Source organism: Phyllostomus discolor, chromosome 8 (genome assembly GCF_004126475.2).
Source record: "Phyllostomus discolor isolate MPI-MPIP mPhyDis1 chromosome 8, mPhyDis1.pri.v3, whole genome shotgun sequence".
In the NCBI taxonomy this organism is placed as follows: domain Eukaryota; kingdom Metazoa; phylum Chordata; class Mammalia; order Chiroptera; family Phyllostomidae; genus Phyllostomus; species Phyllostomus discolor.
This window is the reverse complement of record NC_040910.2, coordinates 76,797,096-76,816,747: the sequence shown is the minus strand read 5'-3', so window position 1 is coordinate 76,816,747 and position 19,652 is coordinate 76,797,096. Positions and strand designations below refer to the sequence as shown.

Here is a 19,652-nt window from a genome sequence, read left to right as displayed (position 1 = left end):
GAAAACAATAAATTAAGAATGGAAAAGAACTGCCTCAGCGTGATTAAGGCTATACAGGAAAAACCCACAGCTAACATCATACTCAGCGGTGAAAGACTGAAAGCTTCCTCCCTAGACCATGAACAAAATTAGATGCCCCCTTTGCCACTTCTATTTAACACAGTACTGGACGTTCTAGAGCAGTTAGGCAATAAAAGAAATAAAAGGCGTTCAAATTACAAAGGAAGAAGTAAAATTAGTTCTGTTCTCAGAAATGACCTTATATGTACAAAACCCAAAACCCTAAAGTTTCCACCAAAAAATAATTAGAACTGAAAAATGAATTTAGTTCTGACTGGTGTGACTCAGTTTGTTGAGCGCAATCATGCAAAGCAAAAGGTCACCAGTTTGATTCCAGGTTAGAACACATGCCGGGGTTGCAAGTTCAGTCCCCTGTTGGGGTGTGGATGAGAGGCAGCTGATTGATGTTTCTCCCCCTCTCTTTCTCCCTCCTTCCATCTCTCTAAAAATAAATAAATAAAATCTTTTAAAAATTTTATATACAGTAGCATAAAAAATAATAAAACTTCTAGAAATAAACTAACCAAGGAAGTGAAAGACTTACACATGAAAAAGTACAAAACACTGGTGAGAATGGCCATCATAAAAAAATCGACAAACTAGCCCTGGCTGGCATAGCTCAATGGATTGAGCGCGGGCTGTGAACCAAAGTATCGCAGGTTCGATTCCCAGTCAGGGTACATGCCTGGGTTGCAGGCTGTGACCCCCAGCAACCGCACATTGATGTTTCTCTCTCTCTCTTCTCCCTCCCTTTCCTCTCTAAAAATAAATAAATAAAATCTTTTTAAAAATCAACAAACAAGTGTTGGAGAAGATGAAGAGAGAAGGGAATCCTAGTGCACTGTTGGTGGGAATGCAGACTGTTGCAGCCACTGTGAAAAATAGTCTGGAATTTCCTCAGAAAGCTAAAAATGGAACTGCCTTTTGACCCGGCAATTCCACTGCGGGGATTAAGGACCCTGAAACACCAATCCAAAAGAACCTATGCACCCCAATGTTTATAGTAGCACAATTTACAATAGCCAGGTGCTGGAAGCAACCTAAGGGCCCATCAGTTAATGAATGGATCAAAAAACTATGGTACATTTACACAATGGAATACTATGCAGCAGAGAGAAAGAAGGAGCTCCTACCCCTTGCGACAGCATGGATGGAACTGGAGAGCATTATGCTAAGTGAAATAAGCCAGGCGGTGAGGGACAAATACCATATGATCTCACCTTCAACTAGAACCTAATCAACAAAAGAAAAAGGCAAGCAAAATATAGCCAGAGACATTGAAATTAAGAACAATCTGGCAGTAACCAGAGGGGAGGTGGGTGGGAATAATGGGGGAAAGGAGAAAGGGTTTTCAGGAACAACTATAAAGGACACATGGAAAAACCAAGGAGGGGTAGAAGCAAGGGGGGAGGAGGGTTTGGCCAGGGTTGGGGGGTACTGGTGGGGAATAAACACAAATATAATTGAACAACAATAAAATAATTTTTTTAAAAAACTACAAAACACTGCTGAAAAAAATTAAAGAATGAATGAAAATAAATGGAAAGGCATTCATATTATTGGATTAGAAGATTCAGTATCATTAATATAACAATATTATCCAAAGTGACCTACAGATTAAATGCAATTCCCATCAAAATCACAATAGCACATTTTTGCAAAAGTAAAGTGAAGCAGCTGAATTTGCTGACCTCCGGAAATGCCTTCCAACTCTGTCAGACGCAGCACAACAGTTAAAGCCATGGACTCTGTTCTTGGACTCCTTGGGTTGGATGGCTGCTTACTACCCATGAAATGGAACAAATTAGTTTTTTATAAAGTGGAAATGATATTTTCCTCACACAAAAAAGAATTAACTGGGCAATTACATGTAAAGAACCTGGTACTCACTGAATGTTAGCTATATTTATTAATGTTTCTATGGTCCCTGCTTGAACAAGAATCAGAAGTTCATGTTATAAATTACAAGTGAGAAGAGTTCAAAAACAGTTGCTTTAAATTCTGCACAGACATCAAGATTAGCACTGAAGAAAAGCCATTGGGTATAGCAATGAGGTTATTGGTGCCCTTCAAGAGCAGTTTCGAAAGCAGGTTGGAAGCCACATCACATTTTGGCTGAAGCGCTGAGAAGGCTCGAAAGTGGAAGTGGTAAGTGTGGGATTCTATTGAGAAGAATAGCAGTGAGGAGGTAGAAAGTGTGACCAAGAGAGATGAATGGCCAATAAGGGGGGCCAAATAGTAGAGTTGGTCCGCGTGTTTGCAAACCCCACCCACTCTACAAAGCTGGCTCTGCTGCCAGAATGACCATGGGGCTGTCACAGACATGCAGATGTCAAGGGTAACCTCCTCATAACCACTGGGTCTCTGCTCCTGAATTGTGTCTCCCAAGACTGGCTGAAGTCTACTCCAACTGAAGGTGCCTATTCCTAAGAAACAGCTGAGAAGGCAGAAATCTTAAGCCCTAATTGATTCTCTGACTGTAGTGCCCGTTCTTCCAACAAACAAAATTAAAATGGCCACCAATCATGGACAGGGCAACAGAAAAACAAACGGAAACATTTCTGATACTGCTCCTGGGGTTATAAGCAGACATAAAAAATCACGGTGCCGCACCGAGGTGGCTCTCAGGGTGTGGGCTGCGCTTCTCACCACTGCTGTGGCTGTGGGCACTTCACATTCTGTTGAAAGTCCTTTAAAACAACCGCCAGGTCATTAGGTCACATTCTTAAGTACAAGTCTCCTTACTTCAATAAAGAATTTGTTTTAAAACAAATAATAATTCACTTGACCTGTCTTGAGTAGAATATCCCCAGATATATGGCAGTGTATTAAACACTAAAAGAAGGAAATAAGATGTTAAAAATTTTTGATTAGTCATTGCCTCCAGGATCTTGCAGTTTAGTACTTATTGGGGGAAAAAAGTTATTCTGTTTTCATTTGCAAAAAATAGGCTACTTTTTTTTTTATTTTTAGATTTTATTTATTTTTAGAGAGTGGGGAAGGGAGAAAGAGAGGGAGAGAAACATTGATGTGTGAGAGAAACATCTATCAGTTGTCCCTCACACTCCCCTGAGTGGGGACTGGTCTGAACCCAGGCATGTGCCCTGACTGGGAAATGAACCAACAACCTTTTCATCTCAGGCCAGCGCTGAATCCACTGAGCCACACCAGCCAGGGCTATTTTTATTTTATACCTTTTAAAATTTCTTTAAGTTTTTACTATATAATACTTTTACAATTTAAATGTATGTATGAAGATATGTAGTCATATGAAAAAAATCTCACAATGTATGATTAAATGTAAAAAACAAGAAATCCAATCACATTTCAGTATTATTGCACTGTTAAAAATACAATTATGCTTAGAAGGAAATATCAGAAGGCTCTGAATGAGCAGCTCAGTTGGTTAGAGCACTATCCAGATACACCAAGGTTGCAGGTTCGTTCCCAGATCGGGGCACATACAAGAACCAACCAATGAATGCATAAATAGGTGGAACAACAAATCCATGTTTCTCTCTCTCCCTTCTTCTCTCTCTAAAAAATCAATTGAAAAAATCAGAAAAACACATTAAAAGGTTAAATAGCCCTGGCCACGGGGTTCAGTTATGTGGAGTGTCCTCCCATACATGGAAAAGTTGCCAGATCAATTCTTGGTCAGGGCACATACCCAGGTGGCAGCCCCCCAACCCCTTATCATGGCTGGAAAGGGAGGCAATGTTTCTCTCTCTCTCTCTCCTTCCCTCCCATTCTCTCTCTCTAAAAATATTTAAACATATCCTCTGGTGAGGATTTTAAAAAGTAATGATTTTTGCAATGATGTAATTTGCATCTTACTCTGTTCTCAGCCAGTTGCCTGCTGTCAGTAAGCTGGTTCAGAAGGGTGACGAAAACTCTTACTGAGCAAAAAAAAAAAAAGTTTTTTAAACTATTTTATTTTATTTATTTTTAGAGAGAGAGGAAGGGAGGGAGAAAGAGAGGGAGAGAAACATCAATGTGTGGTTGCCTCTCACACATCCCTTACTGGGGACCAGCTGGGAACCCAGGCATGTGCCCTGACTGGGAATTGAACCAGGGACCCTTTGGTTCACAGGCTAGTGCTCAATCCACTGAGCTACACCAGCTAGGGGGAAAAAAAAGATTTAAAAAAGGTAAATAAGTTTTATTTAGGGGTTATAGGTACTTTATTTTCAGATTTGTGTACATGTTCATAAATATCTTTAAATTTTTTAAAGATTTTATTTATTTATTTTTAGAGAGGGAAGGGAGGGAGAGAGAGAGAGAGAGAGAGAAACATCAATGTGTAGTTGCTGGCGGCCGTGGCCTGCAACCCAGGCATGTGCCCTGACTGGGAATCGAACCTGCGATGCTTTGGTTCACAGCCTGCGCTCAATCCACTGAGCTACACCAACCAGGGCAATATCTTTAATTTTTTAATTGATTTAAGAGAGAGAGAGACTGATTTGTTGTTCCACTTATTTATGCATTCATTGGTTGATTCTTGTATACGCTCTGACCGGGGATAGAACTTGCAACCTTCAATTGTAGCAGAACAACTCTTAGAAACTGAGATATCCTGCCAGGGCCATAAATACCTTTGATTACATGTTACTTTTAGAGGATAAAAAGGTGAGCTAAAAGAAATAAAAATAACTTCCAGCCCCAGCTGGCGTAGCTCAGTGGATTGAGCACGGGCTGGGAACGAAAGTGTCCCAGGTTTGATTCCCAGCCAGGGTACATTCCTGGGTTGCAGGCCATAACCCCCAGCAACTGCACACTGATGTTTCTCTCTCTCTCTCTCTCTCCCTCCCTTCCCTCTCTAAAAATAAATAAATAAAATCTAAAAAAAAAACTTCCAATACAATATTGTTCTTCAGATTGCTTTTTCCACTTAATATATCATGAATCTCTTTCCAATACAATAGTCCCGACAAAGCTACTTCAGTCTTTTTAATAAATATGCTATTGTCTTGCACAGATTTTTTTTTAAGATTTTATTTATTTTTAGAGAGGGGAGGGAGGGAGAGAGAGAGAGACACAGAGAGAGAGAGACAGAGAGAGAGAGAGACAGAGAGAAACATCAATGTGCGGTTGCTGCGGGTTATGGCCTGCAACCCAGGCATGTACCCTGGCTGGGAATCGAACCTGGGACACTGTGGTTCCCAGCCCGCGCTCAATCCACTGAGCTACGCCAGCCAGGGCTAGATTTTACATCACTTAATCAATCCTCTATTGACAAACATTTCAGGTCTTCAAGATGGTTTGTCATTATAAATAATACCACTAGGAACCCCTTTACACATATACAAGGGTATTTCCAGGTGACAAATTATTAAGTCAAAGAGTATGCACATGTTTTTGTTACAGTTTATATTGAATTGTAATGTACAGACAAGTGCACAAATATTAGTGCACACACTTTTCACAGAAAGACGGTAGCTCGTGTTGACTGCATCACCTTCCAGTAACAGAATACTACTCAAGCCCAAGAAGCCTCCTGTGCATGCAGCTTTTTATGATCACTGTAAAATTTCCTTTCAAAAATCTTAAACCAATTAATATGAGTAATCAAATAGTATTTGAGACTGCCACGTTTCCATATCCTCTCCAACACAGAATATTATCATATTCTTAATTTTTGACAATTTGATGGATGAAACAAGAGTCATGTGTCATTAACTTGCATTTTTTTGGTTCATAATGAGTTTGAGGATTTCATCATACATGTTTTTCTCTAACTTATCTATTATTACCCTTGTTCATTTTTCTACTGAATATTTTTCTTATTTGTAGGAATTTTTTATATTGTATGGATGTTTCCCCTTTGGCTGTTATATATGATTCAAATATTTTCTTCTCCTTTGTCATTTGTCTTTTAACTTTATGCTGCCTTTTACATTAAAGAAGTTTCAAATATTTTATAGTTAGATTCTTCAATTATTTCCTTTTGGGCCTCTCAACTTTGTGTCATGATTTGAAAATCTTCCAGAAATTCACCCCAGCTGGTGTGGCTCAGTGGATTGAGTGCCAGCTTGTGAACCAAAAGGTCGCTGGTTTGATTCGCAGTCAGTAGGGGGTGCATGAGAAGCAACCACACATTGATGTATCTCCCTCTCCTTCTTCCTCCCTTCCCCTCTCTCTAAAAATAAGTAAAATAAAATAAAAAACCTTCCAGAGATTCAACAGTACAAAAATATCCTTCTATACTTTCTTCTCGTTCTATTATAGTTTTGTTTGAACATTTAGATATTTTTTCCAAAATATTTAGTTTTATATATAGGGGAAGGGAGGGAAGAAGAGAAGGAGAGAAACATTGATGTGCAAGAGATCCAATCAATCAGTTGCATCTTGCATGTTCCCAACTGGGGACTTGGCCCACAACCCAGGCATGTGCCCTGACCAAGTATTGAACCAGCAAAATTTTGGTTCACAGGCTGGCACTATATCCACTGAGCCACACCAGCCAAGGATGAACATTCAGATCTTTAATATATTTGAAATTGTGTGTTAGGTAGAAGTCTTTCTTTTTAAGATTTTATTAACTTATTCTTAGAGAGAAGGGAAGGCAGGGAGAAAAAGAGGGAGAGAAACATCATGTGTGAGAGAAACATGGATTGGTTGGTTCTCGACACACCCGACCTGGGACAGGGTCACAACCCAGGCATGTGCCCTGCCTGGGAACCTCACTGGCAACCCTTCACTTTGCAGGACGGTGCCCAACCTACTGAGCCACCCTGGTCAGGGAAGAAATCTTTTCTTCTTTAAAAAAAAAAATCAATATGAGAGATTTAAAAAAAGAACAAAGGAAAAATACAAAAAAGTCAATAGGTTTAATGCCATTAAAAATAAATCCATCATTTCTCAACTGATTTGAAATGCCATCATCTTTACTAAGTACCAAGTTTTCTTATGTCTGATTCTAGAATTTACTTCTCTCCAGTGATCTGTTTGTCTATTCTTATTTCAATATATTATCTATTACAATAGCTTTATAGAACATCTTCATATGTGGTAAAATGCCTTTTTCCTTCAAAATTTCACTCATTTTGTGCCATTATACTTTCAGATGAACTGGAGAATTAACTTGAAAAGTTCCTGCAGGATCCATCTGGATTTTAATAGGGGTTGCCCAAAATTTACATATCAGGAGAGAATTGAAAAGCTTTGATTCCAGATGAGTCTTCACACTCAAATACATTTCTGTAATTTTCTTCAAGCTTATTTTGTATGCTCTTAACTATATTTGTATAGTTTGATGTATAGAGGTGTTATATATTTCTAGTTAATTCTTTTTACAAGTATTTAGAAGACTATTGATACAATGAACAGGCTCTCCCCTTCCTTTTAATTTTGGACCATTACTGCTGACATACAGGGTAGGGCACAAATATGCCTCTTTTTTATTATAAAATCTTTTATTACAAAATCATAAGTAAGTAATTCTGTAACATAATACTATCACACTCAAGCACACCATATGACATTTTAGGTGAAATGCTCAAATTAAAACTACAAATTAGCCCTGGCTGGTATAGCTCAGTGGGTTGAGCATGGGCCTGTGAACCAAAGAGTCGAGGTTCGATTCCCAGTCAGGGCACATGCCTGGGTTGCAGGCCAGTTCCCAGCAGGAGGTGCATGAGAGGCAGCCATACATTGATGTTTCTCTCCCTCTCTCCTTCCCTTCCCCTTTAAAGATAAATAAATAATAAAATCTTTAAAAAATTAAAACTGCAAATTATTACACCCATAGTATTACCCTGCCAACCACACTCAAGCAGGTGTTTCTTTTGTTAGACCCTGTATATGAGAATTAGTGATTTTTGAATAGATATGCATCCAATGGCCTTACTGAACTTATTTATCTGTCATCACCCAAGGATATGTCTATCGATTTTTAATCTATTTTTATGTTTTGATTTTTAAGAGAGGGAGGGAGGGAGGGAGAAAGAGAAGGAGAGAAACATCTCTATGAGATGAAAACATCAATTCTTTGCTCCTATGCACCTGAACAGGCCTCAAACCCGCAACCTTTTGGTGAATGGGACGATGCTCCAGCCAACTGAGCCACCCGGCCAGGGCCCTGATAGTTCTTTTAATTAAGTTAAAGAAATCCTTCTATTTCTAATTTGGTAAGAGTGTTTATTAAAAGTGAATGTTGACTTTGCCCTGGCTGGTATGGCTCAGTGGATGGAGTGCCAGCCTGCGAACCAAAGGATTGCGGGTCTAATTCCGTCAGGGCACAAGCCTGGGTTGTGGACTGGGTCTCTGTTTGGGGGCATGCAAGAGGCAACTATGTTTCTCTCCCTCTCTTTCCCCTTCCCTTCCCCTCTCTCTAGAAATGGATAAATTAAATCTTAAAAAGAAAAGTGAATGTTGGCTTTTACTGGATGCTGTTTCAGGCTCTATTTTTATGAACTATGGTTTCTTCTTTAATGAGTAAGTATAGCTAATTATAATAATAAATGTTCCAATATTGAATCATATTTGCATTGCTGGCATAACTTCTTCTTAGTTATATATACACATATATGTCTACACATACACATACATATGGCAGGCAGGCAGCCAGTGATTGGCTTACCTGGGGACACATGTGAGTTCTTTGGAGAGTTCTGCAGGGTTTCCCTCCTTGGGAGGCTACAGGCAAGCAGGTTCAGCTTATCAACTTACTGTCTTGTTCATTTGACCCTTAAGAAAATACCCACATTCTTATCATGCCAAAAGATGGGAGTACCGATGGCTCCCCTGGCACCTTCCCTTGGCCCCTCCACCTCTCCTCCACCCTCCTGTCAGGTGCCCAGTGACACCTGGGCCCAGGAGCAATCCACTGCCTGTGCATCCTCTACTTCTGTGGCTGATTTTGGATTAAGATTCTGTTCTCCAAATCACTTGTAAAACCCATCACTTTCACACCTCTCAAGATTCCATGACATAGAAATAAGATTATAAATAAGTGACTTGAAGACAATAGTACATTAGAAAGAAATTAGGTCTATACAATAGCCAAACAATGGAAGCAACCAGACTGCCCGTCATCAGATGAGTGGATAAAAATGCTGTGGTATATTTATGTGATGGAATATTACTCGGCCATAAAAACTAATGAAATCTTACCATTTGCAACAGTTTGGATGGACCTAGAGGGTATTATGCTAAGTGAAATGAGACAGTCAGAGAAAGACAAATACCACATGGTTTCACTCATATGTGGAAGCTAAAGAATATAAATGAAAAAACAAAACAGAAACAGGCTCATTTCCCTGGCCAAGTGGCTCAGTTGTTAGGAACACTGTCTTGTACACCAAAAGGTTGTACAGGACAATCTCCAGCAAGGGCGCATGCCCAGGCTGCAGGTTCAATCCCGGATCAGGGCAAGTATGGGAGGCAACCGATCCATGTTTCTTTCTTATGTCCATGTTTCCCTCTCTCTCTCTGCCAATTAATAAATAAATTTTAAAAAGTAAGACTCATAGATACAGAGAATAGACTGATGATGGTTGCCAGAGGAGAGGGAGGTTGGGGAACTGGATAAGAAAGCTGAAGGGACTGAGAAGTACAGATTGGTGGTTACAGAGTGGTCATGGGGGCGTCAAGTCCAGCACAGGGAACACAGTCAAGGATATTGTAGTAACTACACATACGTATGGTGCCAGATGAGAACTGGAAATATCAGGGGGACATTTTGTAAAGTATATGATTGCCTAACCACCATGCTGTACACCTGAAACTAATACAAAATAATACTGTGAAATGTAATTGAAAAATAAAATTTTAAAAAAGGAAAGAAATTAATGCTTATATTGGAAAGCAAAAAAAAAAAGGAAAGAAAGAAGTTAGGTCTACACTTTTGGCCATTCATCAATTATTTTTTTTTAATTTAATAAAGTTTAAGAACTTATAGAAATACTAGTACAAAATAGAATCAATTATCTGTCAGATCTGTAGCAGAATGTATTTTCAGCTAAAATTGTAAATCAGTAGAAATTGACTATTGCCCTGGCCAATAGCTCAGGTGGTTAGAGCAACATTCCAATTCACCAAGGTTCTGGGTTCTGTCTCTGGTCAGGGCACATATGATGTTTCTGTCTCTGTCACTCCCTTCTCTGAGATCAATAAATTTAGATACTGACTATTTTAGTAAGTAGTAAATCCAAAAAATATGATATAACCTGATAATTCATTCATGAGGAAACTTAAGGGAAATATCTTCATTCTCATTGGTAATAAAAATATACAAATAAAGTGATTGATATACTTTTTAAATTGATTTTAGGAAGAGCAAAAAAGGAAGAGGGAGAGAGAAACATCAATTTATCCTTCCACTTACTTTATGCATTCATTGATGCATATATGAGCTCCTATATGAGCATATGAGCATATATTGCTTCCTATATGAGCTCTGACTGGAGATCAAACCCAGAACCTTGGCGTATTGGGACGATGCTCTAACCAACTGAGCTGTCTGGCCAGGGCTCAACATAATTTTTAAAGATTTTTTAAAATTTATTTTTAGAGAGGGGAAGGGAAGGAGAAAGAGGGAGAGGAGCATATATGTGGGAGAGATACATCAATTGATTGCCTCTCACACACCCCCAACTGTGGACCTGATCCACACCAGCCAGGGTATGACTCAATATAATTTTTAGTTTCAGGTGTAGAGCATAGTGGTTAGATAAGTCTAAATTATCCTTTAAAAAGTTGAGCCTGGGCTGGTATGGCTCAGTGGATTGAGTGTTGGCCTGTAAACCAAAGGGTCACCGGTTTGATTCCCAGTCAGGGCACATACCTGAGTTGCAGGCCAGGTCCCCAGTTGGGAGTGCGCAAAGGCAACTGATGGATGTATCTTTTGCACATCAATGTATCTCTCCCTCTCTTTCTCCCTCCCTTCCTCTCTCAAAAATTAAAGTAAAATAAAATAATGAATAAACAAATAAATAAATATATTTTAAAAATAAAAATAAAAAGTCGAATAAGGGTCCATACTTTCCAGGTTACTCTATGCTGGCAGTGTTGACAATTTATAAACACTCTTTGGAAAGCAGTACATTTAAATGTAATAGCTGTGACACTGAAATCCTACTCCTGGAAATTGCGCTAAAAATAATTCAGTGAACCAAGAGGCTATATTCATGAAGATATTTGTAATGTTGTCCTATTAGTACTGTAACAAATTACCACAAACTTTGTGGCTTAGGTTTACAACAACACTAATCTATTATCTTAGTTCTGGAGGATAAGAAGGCCTAACATCAAGGTGTCCGCAGGGCTGAGTTCCTCCTGGAGGCTCTAGGGCAGAATCTGTTTTCCTGCCATTTCCAGCTTCTAGAGTCGGCCTGCAGCCCTCAGCTCTCTGTGCCTTCCTCCATCTCCTCGCGCCCCGTGGCAACCTCTGGTTCACCGTCACATCTCCTTTTTCTGACTCTGACCCTCCTGCATCCCTCTAAGACACTTGTGGCTTCATTGGGCCCATCAGGATAACCTCCCAGGTCCAGGTTCTTAATCTCAACTGTAAAAGCTCTTTTGCCATCCACATAAGGTAACATATTCACAGGCTCCAGGGATTAGGATGTGGACATCTTTGGAAGACCATTCTTATTTATTTTTGGAGAGGGGGGAAGAGAGGGAAAGATACATTGATGTGTGAAACACCCATGGGTTGCCTCTCATTCGCCCTCCGACCAAGACCCAACCCACAACCCAGGCATGTGCCCTGAGTGGGAATTGAACAGGAGACCTATGGCTTGGTGGGACTACGCCTAACCAACTGAGCCATACTAGTCAGGGTGGAAGACCATTATTTTGTCTCCTGAAGTATCGCTAACAGATTTTGCTATATAACCACAATATTATTATACCCAACAAGATGAACATTTATTTCTTAATCTTATCTAATATCCAGTCCATGTTCAATTTGCCATGCTTGTCTCAGGCGTCCTTTTTCAGTGGGTTTACCTGACCTGGGATAAACACTAGGTTCACAATGTCTCAGTTGATAGGTCTCATAACTTTTTTATCCCCAACAAATTTCCCTTACTTTTCCTTTTGGAAGCCATTTATGTTGTATATCTCACATCCTAGATTTGTTTCTTCACTTTCTTGTTATGTAACTTGTTCCTCTATTCCTCATACATCCTGTAAACTGACAGCTGAATTAGAGTCAGGTTTGATTTTTTTTTAACTTGAATGTCTCAGAGGTGGTGCTTCTTGTGTTTCCTGTTGTACCTGTGACTTCACAGCTCCTGTCATCAAAAGGTGGAGTCTATTTCCTCACTCCTTGAATCTAGGCTGGTCCTGTGACTTGCTTTGATCAATAGAATAGAGTGGAATTGACAGTGTGTCTGTTTTAAGGCTAGGCCTTAAGAGACCTTGTGTGATTCTGCCTGTTTTCTTGGAATCCTATCAACAGCCATGAGATCTAATCCAGGCTACCCTGTTGGAAGATGGGAGATCACAGGAAGCAGAGGTGAACTGTACCAGCTGAGGGCCATCCAAGACCCCAGACAGCGAATGAGGAGCTGCCCTCACACTTACGAGACTAGCTCAGACAGAAGAACTGTCCAGCCGAGCCTAATCCATAATGCTGAACTGCAGGACTGTAAAATGAATAAGTGATTATTGTTCTAAGTCACTAAGAATTGCCCTGGTTTATTTTATAGCAAAGGCTAACTGATAATTTTCTTAAGTCCCTAGGATTATTACTCCACCACTTGTGGTTTGCTTTTGGTGACCTCTAGCCCACCTACCCTGTTTTTCATTCTTTTGTTTAACATACATACCCTGGGTACCTGCTGCATCAAGCTGGGCTGGGTATTGGAAATACAACAATGAACAGTCTTCTCTTGGACTTCTGACAGGCACACACACGGGCAATTTCAGTTCAGTGTGATGTTACAACAACAAGCATATTTCCAAGAGAGGACACAGGACATCTAATCCGAATTAAAGTGCCATATGAGACTGGTATTACAGCATCATATAAGGTGAGGAAGAAGGTGAGCCAGATAGAGGTACAGACGGTTCAAAAGGCTGCAGAGGAGAGTAGGTGGTTCAGGTAAAGACAAGACAAAACACTCAGTATGGCTAGAGTCCAGAGTACAGGAGGGAGAGTGTGGAGAGGTAAGGCTGTATCCAAAAGCAGGAACTAAACACGAAGAGCTCTGTATCCCCTTGCAGGAGTTTAGATATCTGCTGAAGGAGAACTTAATCCAGTGTGTATTACAGGAAGAGCCCTAGGGCTTCAATTTGACAAAATTTTAGAGGCAGACCAGTTAGATGGCTGTTCAGATCATCCAAATGACATCTCATTTGGAAGCAGCAGTGGGGACAGAGATAAGTGGACTGATTTTAGATGCTTAGGAGTTAGGGCTTGGTAAATGACTAGAAATGGGATGCTGAAAAAAAAGGAAGGAATAAAGAATGTCCCCAGATGACTGACTTGGCCAAATGGTGATAGACACTGAAATAGGGAAACTCTGGAGAGGAGCAGATAGAGGAAGGGAGGATGAAGTCAGTATGAAATATGTTGAGTTTTTTAAATTGAATTTATTGGGGTGATGTTGGTTAATTAAATTATATAGGTTTCAGGTGTACAATTCTGCAACACATCATCTGTGCATTTGTATTGTGTGTTCACCACCCAAAGTTTAGTCTCCTTCCATCACCATTTATTCCCTTTTACCCTCTCCTACCTCCCCCCACCACCCTTTCCTTTTGGTAATCACCATACTGTTGTCTATAAGGGTTTTTCCCTTAATCCCTTCACCTTTTCCATCCAGCCTCCCTGCACCCTCCCCTCTGATGGCTGCCAGTCTGTTCTCTGTATCTGAGTCTGTTTCTACTTTGTTAGTTCATAACGTTCTACGTGTAAGTGAAATCATATGGTATTTGTCTTTCTCTGTAATATGTTGAGTTTGAGTGCCTTCAAGACATCCAAATGGAGATGTCCAGTAGGCAGTTGGATGCATCTAAGACCTGACAATATTTTATATATTTATTATCAAGTTGAAAAAAAGGAAGGATAGGAGGTGGCTGATTATTGAGGAGTTAGGAACTAGAAGTTCCCTCCAGATGGAAGAACAAAGGTTTTGGGAAAACAATGAGAGAACAGGAAGACTAGAAGGTAGTGGTCAGTGTAAGGCTCCAAGGATGCAACAGTGCTAGACAATGGATCTGAGATGCTCAAAAAAATGAGAGGCCAAGCTGATGAATGGCCCACCCAGATGACAGCAGACACTAGGGTGAAGAAACACTGTGAGCCAGATGTCCAAATCTTTAAAAATTGAGAGGAAGAGTCGGTGATAGTCATAAAGAGGGCAGGGAGCATGGCAGGATGGACGGCACAAGCTTCAAAGAGTCAAGTCCAAAAATGGGGGCATGTGTGATCAGGGAAGGGAAGACTCAGAACAGCTTGAGGATGCCAGGAACAAAATGAGAGGTGACTAGGGGAACTTCACTTGGGACAGTCACCAAAGATGACAAACATGTGAGCTGCAGAATGAGCTGCTTGGCCTTGCTGACCTGGTATGCATCATTCGTGCTTCGCCAGGGATTTGGTTCCACTGGAGGAAGGAACAGCAGCCCCATGGCAGCACTTCTGGAAGAGCAGGCCAGGGATAAAGTTGCCCGATGTAGCCAGTGAAAATACAGAATGCCCACTTAAATTTCAATGTCAGGTGTCACATGGGACATGCTTATACTTAAAAAAAAAAAGTGTATCTGAGGTGCCCGAAGCAGCTCACTGATTTCTACAAAGCTCTGGCATCGTGTGGTCATAACCTGCTGGTTTGTTAACCTCACCCCTCTCCAATTCAATTCCCTTGCATATATGGTAAGTCAAGAGCATGCTAACTGCCGTAACTATTATACCTTAAAGTATGTAGTGGTTGAACAGAAGTTTATTTTTTGCTAACTAAGCCAGTCACTAAGCTGGAGAGGCCCTCCTCCATGCAGTATGCAGTCACTAAGGCCTCAAGGGGATGAAGGCCCAGTCCTGGGTGTCCTCTGCATTCCGGCCTGATGGGAAGGAAGAGCAAGGAGGAACACCTGTGGGAGGTTTCTACAGGTCAGGCCTGAACTGGGGCAGACATTTCTGCACAGTCCATTGGCTGAACTCAGTCACAGAGTCCTGTGTAATGGCAGGGGAGCCTGGGAAATGTAGTCAAGCAGTGTGTGCAGGAAGAAGACAACAGGAATTTGAGTGAGCAATCCCTGCCACACCCTTTATGAGGTCTGTCTGTGGGTCCCATGTAGGTCAAAAGATTCTGGATCAATAACCTTTGCTTTAGAAGAACTGGCACATACACACCACATCCTCACTGCTACAGAAAATGTGATTAAGAACAGAATTAAAGATCATCACACTAGTTTTTTCTAGGTGTTGCACTTTGATAGCCAAAGGTGTTACCTATCAAATAGTTCTCATTAAAAGGAATAGGGAAAGTCCATTCTGTGGTTCCAAATTCTAGCTGCTAGCCCACTGAGTTAATGTTGTAGTTTCCCATTACGATAAAATTTACCACAAATCATTCCAAAACAAATGTCCCCCCCCCGAGTTTTTGCTTATGTAAATGTCGGTTGCCATGACAACAAAAAAATACTGCCCTTGATCTTATGGCAGAGCTTGCTAAGGAACAAGAAGCAACTAGCTGGTCCAGACATAAACCTAATCCCACAGGCATGCCCAACAAGGGAAATGAGAAACTAGGGCAATTTTTTATTCAAAAGAAAAAGTAAAAGTAGGGGAAGAACTTGATTCTAGTGGGAGAAAAGATGTGGCCAGAGAATTTAAATAAACCACTTCCTCTTGTTACATTCTTTTTTGGGGAATGGGACCTGGCTTTCTCCTTTTTCTCATCACCATACTTTGCCATATATAGTGCGCACCCACGTTTTGGTGTACTGTACATGGGATTATGCAATTGGTATGCCCATGTATAATGTGCATCCTTATTTTTCCCTAAAAAATCTGGGCAAAAATGTACACATTATGCATGGCAAAACGCAGCACATCATAAGACTCCTAAAAGGATTTGGGTGCAAGACTCAGGCCAATTCTCTCAACTTCCAGCCTACCTTGACATTGGTTGGCACGGGGTCATGCCCCCTCACCATAATGCACAGAGAATTCACAAGGACCCTGCTCTTGCTAGCTGCCTTCTTCAGTTGCTACCTCTGAGGTCTATATATTCTGCAAGACCTAAATAATGACAGAATGAGTGATAACTTTGATTAGTGTTTAGAATATATTAGGCTACTTTCATTATAACTGACACTTTATGTCACAGGATTTGGACTGTTTATAAGTATGGCTAAAGCTAGAAACTAAAAATAAGATACAAGTGAATAATCTTCATTGAGTATAGTTCCACTCTTTAGTGATCCAGTCGCCACCCCTTCTGTGGAAAGGAAAAGGGACATCACCACAACCCTTGAGGCTGGGCTTTGATAAGCATTCCCTATTTCTGCAATGGAAGGACCTTCCTAAATGGCTTTTAGTCTGACCGATATTAAAAATGAACCTACATTCTTTGAACACATACAGGACCTGCACGCATTCAGGGTGGAGGGTGACGGGGCAGGGGCGGCTGAGAGGTAACCAGCTAGATCCCTATTCCCCAGGACTCATGCCGGTGGAGGAAAACATGGATTTGACAAATAGGTATTGCCTGCTGTCAAACAGGTCCCGTGTGGGCTCTGGGGATGTAATGAGCAAATGAGATGCGGCTCCTGTCCTGCTAGGGCTGGTTTATAGCCTGAGGAGATGGAATGAAATCATCAGAGAAATACATAATTACGACCTGAGAGGAGTGCTGTCTAGGTGAATGATGTGATGACTGTAAATGGGATTTGGGGGTTCGAGGAGGACATCTCTGAGGAATGGACATTTAAACTGGTAACAGTTGTGGGAGGAAGGTGGGACAGGGAGGAAGTTTCCTAGAGTGGGGAGCTGGAAGGATAGCCTGCCAGAAGCACAGAGGTGTAGGTAAGACTGAAGAAAAGACCATCACAGCATGTAGGCCAGCATGTAGGCCAACCTATAGAATGCAGACTGGGATCGAGAGACCATCAGAAAGCTTTTTAAGCCAGGGAGTCCCACAACCAAGTTTACCTCGTGGGAAGACCACCCTGGTTGCTCTGTAAGGGATGGACTGGGGAAAGTGAATAACCGGAAAAGCTGCTGCGGTGGTCCCGGTGGTCCTGCAGGACAGCTGAGGGCTACTCGGGAGCCAGTGGTGGTCTACAAACATGCGACAGCGAGTATTTAGGAGGTGGAGCTTATGGGAATTCGTGAACTGGCTGTGGACGGGGACGTCTGTAAATGGGCCGCCAACTTGAACGTTAAGCAGAATCATCAAAGCCAATGTTTACTAAGTGCCAGGTAGTCCTGCACTGACCAGGGACATTTGGTGGAGATGGCAAGAGGGGCTGTGATCTAAACCACACCGTTGTCTGCACATTTCAAGCTGTGAGCCCAGCACAGGGGAAGGGGGTGCCTTTTCTACTGGTTATTCACAAAAAGGTGTGATCTGCTCACTGAGCTTTGTGTCTGGTGATCTTGACAGAAAATTTTTGGAGAGCCACCAGGGGCACCTATGGGAGTGATGGGTGTGGTTATTCCTAGGGTGTAAGACCCACAAGGGCAGAGTCTATTCCACAGGAGCTACCACTTAGAACTACCATAATCTGATCAAAAAATTCTAGTCATTGAAGCACCCAGACAGCCAAGAAAACATAGTCAAGCCCCTCTTGGTGATAATGGATGAAATGAGTACCTCTTTTCTGTGTCAGTAGGCATCCTTTGAGTTCACATGTTCTCTCAAAAAAAAATTACAAAACGATGATGAATGAGGTTAAGATTGCTATCACCTATTGTTGGCAGTCTTTGGACACTGTGGCATCACCGGCAAGGCAGCCAAACCGCCATTAAGAGCCCCCAGCAATAAAGGGCTTATGGAACCTCGAGTCAGGCTGGAAGCCTAGGAGCAGAGCAAGGTAGCACTGAGTCAGCACTGGAACCTGCACGAATGGCACAGTGACTATACGAAGCTCCATCCTGCAGCACACAAAGGCTGGGGTAGGTCCAGATGTACCTAACAAGCAGCAGTACTGCACTCCTACATAGTACCAGACTCACTTTCACTCTCAGAATAGACTTTCTCAGCACAAAAGGACAAACCCGTCTGTAACCTCACCTCAGTGTTCTACTTTCCTGAGTGCCTTGCTGGTACTCAGAACCTTGGAGAAGCCCACTAGCTTGAAATGAGGCTAGAAACTCTGTGAAGTTCTAAAGGGAACAGAGGGAAGCTTTGAACCAGTGAACCTCCACATATCTGATCACTCGTCCCCATTCCCCAAAAGCTAAAATATCCATAATCTCCCCAATATGAAGTAGGAAGACAGAAAAGGCCCTGCCAAGCCAGTTCACCTCTGAAAATTTAGTCAATCTGAGTGCTCACTTGCCAGGTCTAAAATCTAGGCAAATCAGGCCAACCACAGAAATATTGGAGGCATTCCTTTATCCAAAAGCAAGACTGACAGCTCGTTTATTTCTGCTTGCTTTCATTCTGTATCCCTAGCAGGGGTGTCCAACCTTTTGGCATCTCTGCACACACTGGAAGAGTTGTCTTGGGCCACACATTTTATGGTTTTTATGTTGGGCCACATTCATAGCCATCCTGGACTGCATGTAGCCCACAGGCCACAGGTTTGACACCCCTGCAAAGATCCTTGAACACTGCTTTCAACCTCACTTTTCAATTAAAAATCCTCATCCAAGGATGTATTTATTTTTAGAGAGGAAGGGGGTGGGAAGGTTAAGAGAGGGAGAAACCTCAATCAGTTGCCTCCTGTAAGTGCCCTGACCGAGGATTAACCCTGCAACCTTTTGGTGTACGAGATGAATGAGCCACCTGGACAGGGCATGAACCTCACTTCTTTTTCTTTTTAAGATTTTATTTTTAGAGAGAGGGGAAGGGAGGGAAAGAAACATTAGTTTGGTTTGGTTGCCTCTCATGCGCCCCCTGCTGGGCACCTAGCCCCCAATCCAGGCATGTGCTCTGACTAGGAATCAAACCAGCAAGCCTTTGATTCACAGGCTCAAGCTCAATCCAGCTAGGGCTGGTTGAGCTCCACCAGCTAGGGCTGAACCTCACTTCTTGATGACTTTTTTTAAAAAGACTTATTCATTTATTATTATAGAGAGGGAGAAAAGGGAAGGGAGGAAGAAAAAGAGAGGAAGAGAAACATCAGTGCATCAGAGATCACATCTCACATCATGCCTCAGCTGAGGACCTGGCCAGAAACCCAGGCATGTGCCCTGACTGGGAAGCAACATTTTGGTTCACAGCCTGGCACTCAGTCCACTGAGCCACACCAGCCAGGACTTAACTTTTTTTTTTGCCTTCCACCTTATCCCCTCATCTCTTTTTCTTCAGGATATCTGTGATAGCAGAGCTCCAAACTCTTACCCTCCTCCTGCCAAAATTAGAAGAACTATTTTCACATTTTCTTCTATGGAGGGGCCTCTTCTCTCTTCATATCTGTAAAATGAATAGAACTTAATCTGAAGATCAGGGTCACAAGAATAAAAACTT

At 41.6% G+C, this 19,652-nt stretch overlaps 1 non-coding gene across 1 annotated transcript; it reads left to right on the top strand.

Moving 5' to 3' along the window:
• Positions 1-3,872: 3,872 nt before the first annotated feature.
• On the top strand, positions 3,873-3,966 carry LOC114504385. The gene has a single exon (XR_003685160.1). It is a non-coding gene; the product is annotated as a small nucleolar RNA SNORD16 (small nucleolar RNA).
• The last annotated feature ends 15,686 nt before the right edge of the window (positions 3,967-19,652 follow it).